General features: G+C 50.6%; 2 non-coding genes across 2 annotated transcripts; one reads left to right on the top strand and one right to left on the bottom strand.

Moving 5' to 3' along the window:
* Window positions 1–5,417: 5,417 nt before the first annotated feature.
* TRNAC-GCA lies at window positions 5,418–5,489 on the bottom strand. The gene has a single exon. It is a non-coding gene; the product is annotated as a tRNA-Cys (tRNA).
* A 2,323-nt stretch (window positions 5,490–7,812) lies between these two features.
* Window positions 7,813–7,884, top strand: TRNAC-GCA. The gene has a single exon. It is a non-coding gene; the product is annotated as a tRNA-Cys (tRNA).
* The last annotated feature ends 943 nt before the right edge of the window (window positions 7,885–8,827 follow it).

Below are 8,827 nucleotides of genomic sequence, written 5' to 3'. Positions count from 1 at the left end.
GCTTGCCGGCGTCCGCCCGCCCGCCGAGAGCCAGCCAGCCAGCCCCTCGCCCATCCGTCTCTCCATCCATCCGTCCGCCCATCCATCCATCACCCACCCATGCAGCTGTCAGCCCGCCCGCCCTCCGCCCCTCCCCCTCCCTCGTCTTTATTCCTCGCACCCAGCGTTTCTGAGCGCATCCTACGTGCCTGTGCTGGTCCCGCACACCCACGGGGACACGGCGGCCCGGGAGGCGGGGGGGCATCTGGTCCTGCGGGCTGGTAACGAGCCCTGCAGTCGCGGTTGGACCAGAGTGACCGCCAGACCCGTCCCTCGCTCTCCATAGCACTGAACTGTGCGCCATTGCATCTCGTGAGACTGTGGGACTGTTTGATTGTGGGAACCTCACGAGTTCCTGGCACTTATGGGCACTCAAAAACATGTGTGATGAATGAATGAACGAAGCCTGGGGGGCACCGTTTGGCTGGGCGGGGGCACCGCGGGCAGGGGGCTGCATGGGAAGTAGGCGACCTGAGCAGACACAAAGAGCCCTGTTGGAGGCGGGAGAAGGTGTGCTTGTGGGCTGAGCCCACCACGGGGGCCGCGGAAGCGGGGCACCCGCCCCCCACCCCCACTGCAGCTTCCCTTCCTCCAGCTTATCTGGGGACCAAGACTTTCCCCTCAGTGGTCCCACCATGGGTCCCTGGATCGGCCTGGCTGCCCTGGGTCTCCACTCTGCCCCCTGCTGGTCGCCTCCGGAGAAGGTAAGAGGGGCTACCGCTCTCAGGCAGTGCCCAGGCCACACCTGCCGAGCCCGGCCCTTCACCCCTCTGGGTGAGGGATCACCGGATCGGGGTGTGGCCGCTGTGGGAGGATTCCGGGATCTCGCAGGGTCTCGGCATGGCAAGGGGAGCTTCAGATCAGCCTCTGCCTCGACGTCCTCAGAGGTCGGAGCCCTCGGGGGAGCCCCGTCCCTGTGCATTGGGCCCGTGACCAGGCTGCCTTCCTCCACCTCCTCCCCACGCCACCCTCCACCTCGGGAGCCCTAAACTTTATTTCTGAATGTAGTCCGTGCCTCTTTGGCTCAACTTCCCCCTACCTGACTAGACTTGGAATGAATCTGTGGACCGCAGTTGCTAAGAGCGAATCACCAAGGGCCAGGTTGCCGAGGCTGTTGTGCTAAAGATCAGTTTGCTGGGTGGCCACTTCTCCCAGCCGCCGAGAAACCTCCCTCCTGTCCTTCCCCCAGATTTCTTACTGCATTTCCCACCTGGTGCCTGCACCCACTCCTACCTCTGCATTGCAAAACAATTGTGGGGAAATGCCTTAAATCCCGTTTAAGGTGTTTATTTAGAAGTTCTGGAAAGGGACAAAGGAGAGAGTGCAGATGGCAGCGCTTTCTCAAATTGTTAAATTGGGTTTTGCTTGCTTGCTTTGATTTTTAGTAAATTGAATTTTAGTAAGTTGATATTCAATAATTTCCTTTACATCCTATTTATCTTTGGCCATCTGGTCATTCTGTGGATGGGCTTTTGGAAACTGAACAGCTACAGTTTTCCCCAAACAAAAGAGCTGTCTACCCCTCCGTGTGAAAGTGGACGCAATATAAAATACTTTCGATTTTCATTCCATCTTTTCTACTCATGCAGTTATTTAAACGTGCCTTTCCGTTACCAAATGTATGTCTTTGAAGAGTTAATCTTTTTGCTTTAGCGTTTTGTCTTGGAAAAGAATGGAGAATATGATGTTGATTTTTAAGTGATTTTTCTGAGATTTGTAGGGGGTGCAGGTATGTAGGAAATATTTGAAAATGTTCCATGTTTGTTTCAAAAGAGAACATTCTTGTGCTGGTGATAGGGACCTATTAAGATCTACGAAATCAGGCAACCGGTTGTGTTATGTCTTCTAGATCTGATTTTTTGCCCTTTGATCAGTTGCTTAGAAAGATATGTTAAAATCTCCAATAAATATTGTACATTTGTCAGTTTATCACCGTGTCCCTAACAATTCCTGCTTAATAAATTTTTAGGCTGCATACACATTTAAAATATATTTTCCTGGGAAATTGTTCTTTTTATTATTATAAAGTAACACTCTTCATTCCTAATGATATTTTAGTCTGTAATCCGTTTTGTCTGACATTGATAGAACTATTGATAAGAACTTGTTTTATATATTTTTCCCATCCTTTTATTTTCAAACTTTATGTAGATTTATATTCCAGGTGTATATAAAAACAGGTAACAAGATGTTTTTGTTGTTGTTTAATCCAATACTACGATCTCTATCTTAGTTGGCAATAGACCCTTTGCAAGTATTGTTATTAGTAATATATTTTCATTTCTTTCTACCATCTTATATTATGCTTTCTGTTGATTCTGATTTTTTTTTCTTTAAAAAAAAAGGGTTTATTTATTTATTCATGCATAGAGGAACTGGGGTGTAGGCTGGAGGTGTCAGGATGTATGTGTGTGTGAGAGAATTCATCAGACACAGAGTGAGGAGCAGAACAGGCGAATCTACTGAAATTCACTTCTGAGGGGAGCAGTAGGGAGACAGAAGAGGTCTGCTGTGCCCTGTGGGTCACTCCTGGTGGGGGATCGAGCTCAAACCATGGCAGTGATGGTGCTGAGACTTAACCCCTAGGCCACCAGGGAGGGCCTGATTTTTTTTTTTAATTTATTTATTTGTGCATACAGAACTGGGGTACAGGCCAGAGGCTCAGGGGCTGCGAGAGGCTTCACCAGAGACAGAGTGGGGAGCAGAACAGGCAGATCGATGAAGTACACTGCTGAGGGGAGCAGCGGGCGGGTCAGGAGAGGTCTGCCGCGCCATGTGGTCACCTCCGGGGCAGGCGGGGATCGAACTCATGCGGAAGCGGCTTTAGATTCTCAGTGCTGTGCTTTAACCCGTTGCGCCACCAGGGAGGGCCGATTTTTTTTTTTTTAAATGTTTTTGTCTCCACCTCTTTCTTCCAGCGGCTTAGTTAATTTATCTTTATTCACCTTTTTCTTTCTACTCAGCAAGATGGTAGTGTGGCACATGCACGATACCAGCGCTCCTTCACCTACCACCACAGAGTTACCTGTGCCACAAATGAAACAGTCTGCTGCCGCTCCAGGCCCGGCACCGAAGCAGAGGGTAACGGTTAAGGCCGTGCACGTGAATCAGGACTCAGGCCCACGGCCCCAAGGAGGTGGACAGCCAGTCTGGCCTGTCTACCCCACAGGCAGGACCTGTGACCCAGGTGGCCCCTGCCCCACCACCCCTGGGACTCTGGCAGTGAAGCCCACAGCCAGGCCCTGGCAGCAGCAGAGCACCAGCTACTCTGACAAAGGCGGCAGTGGCTAGGCAGGCCCAGAGTCAGCAGGGAAATAGATACAAGAAATCAAAACTAAGGGCCCTGCCTGTGGCGTGATGGGTTAAAGCTCAGCGCTATGAAGCTCCACAGCCACTGCAGCAGGAGTTCAGTCCCTGGCCAGGGACATAACTCACAGGGCGCAGCAGCCCTCTCCTGGCCCACCCGCCGCTCCCCTCAGCAGTGTGCTTCATCAGTCTGCCTGTTCTGCTCCCCACTCTGTCTCTGGGGAGTCTGCTCACTGCCCCTGCATCTCTGGCCTGTAGCCCAGTTCTGTGTGCATAAATAATAAATAAATCCTTTTTTTTTTTTAATCAGAGCTAATGCTATACTGCCACTTACTAAACTGTTGAAATAGAATCAAGCCAACAAAACTTTGCAAAGTAAGGTGTTAGCTGTGTCAAATGCACAGGCAGAGTAACGTTTCATTGGGTACCCAGGAAAAGAATCCTAAAAAGAAAATGACAGTTCTCTAGAAACCAAATGTAGAGACTTAAAAGTGTAATCTAACTAGTAGAGAATTCCAAATAGCTGTGATGCAGAAAAAAAAGCTACAAGATGATTCAGGAAAGAAATCAGTGAGCTGAGGATTAAAATGGATGAGGAAGAGTACTTTAACAAAGAGACTGAAATTCCAAAGGAGAATCAAATAGAAATTCTGGAGCTGAAGAACTTAATACATGAGGTGTGGAAAGCATGGGAAACAGAGCAGGTTCCACAGAAGAAAGAATCAGTAAGCTCAGAGAAAAAAATCTAGAAAAGATTCAGGTGAAGAAAAGAGAAATAAGATTTTTTAAATAAAGAAATCCTTTTAAAAAGCCATTCCTGTACAAAGTCACATTTCCACACAGTCATTTAATTTTTCCTATAAAAAATATAGTTCTGCGAGAATTATTTGACCCCATTCAGAAAGATAATACAGATAATTGCTACCCACAAAGGTGAAGGAAAGGGAGCAGGAAACTAATTTAAATAAATAGTAACTGAGAAGTTCCTAAAGGTGGGGAAGGAGCTTAACATGCAAGTTCGCAAAGCTAATAGAATTTCTAATTTTCGCAAAGCTAATAGAATTTCTAATTTTCTAACTGCAAAAAACCTACACTAGGACACATTGGAGTAAAATTAGCAGAAGCCAATGAAAAAGGAAGCATCTTAAAGGCAACCAGGGAAAAAACAGTGTGAAACTTATAAAATATTTCCATCAGGCTATCACCAGATTTTGCAACAGAAATCTTGGCCCTATAGGTCAGGAAAGAGTAAATAACATAATTAAAATACTGAAAAATAAAAGACTATTAGCCAAGACTACGCAATCCAGCAAAGTTGTCCTTCAGGTATGGAGGAGAAATAAAGCTTTTCCCAGATCAACACATAAAAACAATAACCCAAAACTGAAGGATTTCACTACCTATCCCTAGACTTGCCTTGCAAGACTGTTGAGAGAAGCCCCTCTGCCTGAGAAGGTGAAGTACACAAGTTGGAGCAAGATGAGAGACAGACAGTGACAGGAAGTTGGGACTCTAGCTCGGGATAGAGCGTCACACCAAGAATATGTGACGGGAACAGGGAAAAAAACAACGCTAGCTACGTCAGCTTGGGAGCTGACTCACAGCATCAGAGGGGTGACAGCGTTAAGGCGAGAAGCTGTCGGCAAATGAAGTCAGAATGATCACAGCAGAAGACTCTGCCTTGCCCCAGAGTCACTTACTTCCAGCTGTGTTCAGTGTTCTTGTGTTTATAGTCGTGTTTATCGCTTGAAATTGGCGCGGTAAGATTATTTACACCATGAAATTGGGCAATACTAAAAATGGGCATTTCCCCCACCCCCGCCCTAGCACACCATTGATTTGGGGCAATAAAAACATGTAACTCTAAAAAAAGAGTAAATCTAAGCGCGCCTGTATAGAACTAGACCTGCCTTCACTGAAGTGCAAAGCGCGTGTTGAAGGAACTCGGTGTTCTAGCAGTACTTAGTGACAGGTTCTAAGTCATCCCTGACTATTTTCTGGCTGAGATTCAGATTTAGGGAAAGAAACAGAATCTTCAACATCAGTTCCAGCGACCAAAATTGGAAAAGAGTAGGGGGCACCCGGATTTGAACCGGGGACCTCTTGATCTGCAGTCAAATGCTCTACCCCTGAGCTATACCCCCTGGTGTGTGGCCATGGCTAAGTAATACCTTTCACCTGTATGATCACACCTGCCGGTCCCTATAAATTCTGCTGCAGATGTGCATTGACACTGGGCCTCCGGGAAGTTGCCAAGCCTGTCCCACCACAATTTGACTTGTCTGCTGCATAACAGCACAGGCCCCTTCCCTTAGCTGTTTCTGTGCCCTCTCTGGGAGAGCACTGGCCCCGCCAGGCACAGCTGAAGGACCTTCAGCGTCACTGTTCTGGTCCCTCACAGTGGACCCTGACGGCAAGATTCAAGGTGACGGGTCTGGCCAGGCGCACCCAAGAACACTGCATCGGTGGGATCAGACTGAACCCACTCTTCCTGGCTGAGGCTTCAGAACCCTGCGGCTACACACAAGATTCTCATATGCCGCTCTCTTCCCTTGGTCAAAGAGTAAAGCCACTGGAATAGCCTTTTACAGACCCGAGACTGTCGAGGAGACCCGCACATCGCTGACAGGCCCAACACAGGCCACCAGTTCCAAGACCAAGACCAAACCTAACGGCGTCACCGGAGTGGCCTGGGAGCTTGAGCTGCATCCACGACCATCCTCTGATTTCCTAGAATACCTGGGAGCAGACTCCTCGGGGAGTCCGTGGGCCCTACTTTGAGAAATACCTCCACAGAGCCAGATGGGCCTTTTTTGCACCCCGGCAGGAGGACCCAGTTGCTGAGAGCTTGGATGAACACCAAGGACCTCACAACACTCCTCCTCTCAGACCAGTGTTTCTTGATTCTAGGTGCGGCAGGGTCGCCTGGAGGGCTCGTTAAAGCGAAGGCGCCGGGCCTCACCCCATGGCGAGGGTGAGCAGTTCTCAGGAGCTGCGGGGCAGGGCCGGCGCTGCCTCGCAGGCTGCGTGCAGGGGGGCCCGCGGAGGAACACGTGGCTCCAGACTAACCCACACGCTGCTGCTTCTGGAGAAAAGATATTTCTTGATCACTGTGCAAGAAGACTTAGACCATGGCAGGCACTAAACAGACCGCGTCCGGCGTCCTGGCCAAACGCAGGGACGGGCGCCCTGATGCTCTCCCACGGGAGCTCCGCTGGCCTCGGAGACGCGGTGGGGGCTGAAATGAGTAATAAGAGGAACGCTGACTCCGGTTGCTGGAAAGGCCCCTGTGTGGCACGGGGAGCCTTCGGGCACCCTCCTGGCCACCCAGATGTTTTTCTCTGTTTGCATGTTTCTGTTTAATTTAATAAGCAGCATTTTAAATGTCACCATGTGAGTTGGATTCTGTGTGCTTGGGTTCCCGCCCTGCCAAGTCTTGGGTCTTCTTTTTGTCCCTGTCCCATCTCCACAGTGAGCCTCGTGGGGTCAGGGGTGGGGTGCTGCCCCCCCCCCGTCTCCTCTGGGTGCTGCGCGCCGTCCTTTGGGCGCAGCTCGTCGGAGTCCTGTGGGGGTGCCCCTCTCCCTCCGCGCCTTCCTCTCCTCTCCCTTTCTGGGTAGGCGCGGCACCGTCCACATCCTCAGTTGTTCTCGGTTCTGCTAATTTCACAAAAACCTCTTAGTCCCTTTGACCTTCTAAATGCTGAAACCATCAATTCCGCAATTGTTGGTGGTAAGAAGAGCTTTCTGGGCCCTCCCTGGTGGCGCAGCGGGTTAAAGCACTGCACTGGGAGGCTTGAGCCGCTTCCGCATGAGTTCGATTCCCGCCTGCCCCGGAGGTGACCACATGGTGTGGCAGACCTCTCCTGACCCGCCAGCTGCTCCCCTCAGCAGTGGACTTCGTCGATCTGCCTGTTCTGCTCCCCACTCTGTCTCTGGGGGAGCCTCTCACCGCCCCTGAGCCTCTGGCCTGTACCCCAGTTCTGTATGCACAAATAAATAGATCTTTAAAAAGAAATAAGTTGTACACATTTAACATTGCAAATAGTAGACTTGAGGATGTGGAGATTTGAGATGTGGTTTGAGGAAATGTAGGGTTCTTTTCCTGATAAGGTACACATCCCTATGTTTGCTCTCTGTATTTGTTTTCAAGTAGGCACACCATGTTCATATGTAATAGGAACATTTTCCTGGCTATAATAAAGCAATACAAGGTATAAACCCACAGAACAAAAATGTGCATAGATGAATGATGGTCAATTTTCCATGCAAGACTTTTGAAGCGTCTACAGAGGTGGCATCCAACAGGAAGTGAGTGATTCTGTGGGCCATGAAGCACAGGCTGGTGCCCCCGGGGTGTCACTTGAAGGACTCAGGTCTCATTGGTTCACTGAGAAAAAGTGAGGTACGCAAGGGCCCAGCTATTGCAACACAGTGAAATGAAGCTAGATCACACCCCCTTTCAGGTGAGGGGGTATAGCTCAGGGGCAGAGCATTTGACTGCAGATCAAGAGGTCCCCGGTTCAAATCCGGGTGCCCCCTATTGGTTTTCTTTCCACCCACAATCGTCAGAAGTGACCATTAACTGAACCCTTTGAGGGGACCTGCTTCTCACCAGTGGCTCAGCGGAGAGTTGGTTGGAAAAATGTGAGATTTTGATTGGCCCCTCTCAGGGGCAGGGAGAGGAATGGAGGCTGTGAAAGGCCAGAACCCCCTGGGACCTGACCCCCCTAGAGACCCCATGAAGGAGGTTTGAGGAAAGGAGAAGATACCTCGGTCCATGATGCCCAGATCGGTCCATGATGCCCAGATCGCCCTGGATGGCGGTTAGACAGCCCTGGACGAGGCTAAGGGACGATTCACCAAACCAGGTTTGACGACGAAAGCTGGAGGCTGCAGGGCCCATGAGCTGCAGGCGGTCAGGGCAGGGGCAGCCGGTGCGGACCTGGTGCAGAGAGGGCCGTGCAGGTGGAGCCGGCCTCCGGTTTGCCGGCGACCGCAAGCTCGTGGGCGACTCGCTGTGTTGGTGCCGGACGCCGCCACTGGGTGAAAGGTGCGTGTGGACCCCAGCGTGGCTCGCCGTGGCCCGTTTGCACACGGATGGCGTGGTCCCCCGTGCCTGAGGCGTGATGGCTACCCACTGCCCTGAAAACAGCACTGCGGCTTTCATGTTCAGAGCCCTGTGAGGTTGCCGGAAAACTTGAGCAGAAAGTAGAGTGCCTATCACCCACCCTCGGCTCTCCTCCCCCAGTTTCTCCTCTTAACGTCTTGCATTAGTGTGGCATATTTGCTAAATTGGTAAATGAAAAACCTATTCAATTTAATAATAAAAAAAGGTTAATACCTGGGCGACAGATGAGGACCACCAAGTGGGACATGCAGAGGCTGAGAGGCCATCAAAAACATTCAGTCACTCCAGTGGGGGAGGCCCTGGCTGCAGCACAGCGAGGCCACAGTGGTGGGTGGCCCAACGGGTCAAAGCGCC

This window comes from Condylura cristata, unplaced genomic scaffold (genome assembly GCF_000260355.1).
Source record: "Condylura cristata isolate star-nosed mole 26May11 unplaced genomic scaffold, ConCri1.0 scaffold00042, whole genome shotgun sequence".
In the NCBI taxonomy this organism is placed as follows: Eukaryota; Metazoa; Chordata; class Mammalia; order Eulipotyphla; family Talpidae; genus Condylura; species Condylura cristata.
This window is presented reverse-complemented; position numbering and strand designations above follow the sequence as displayed.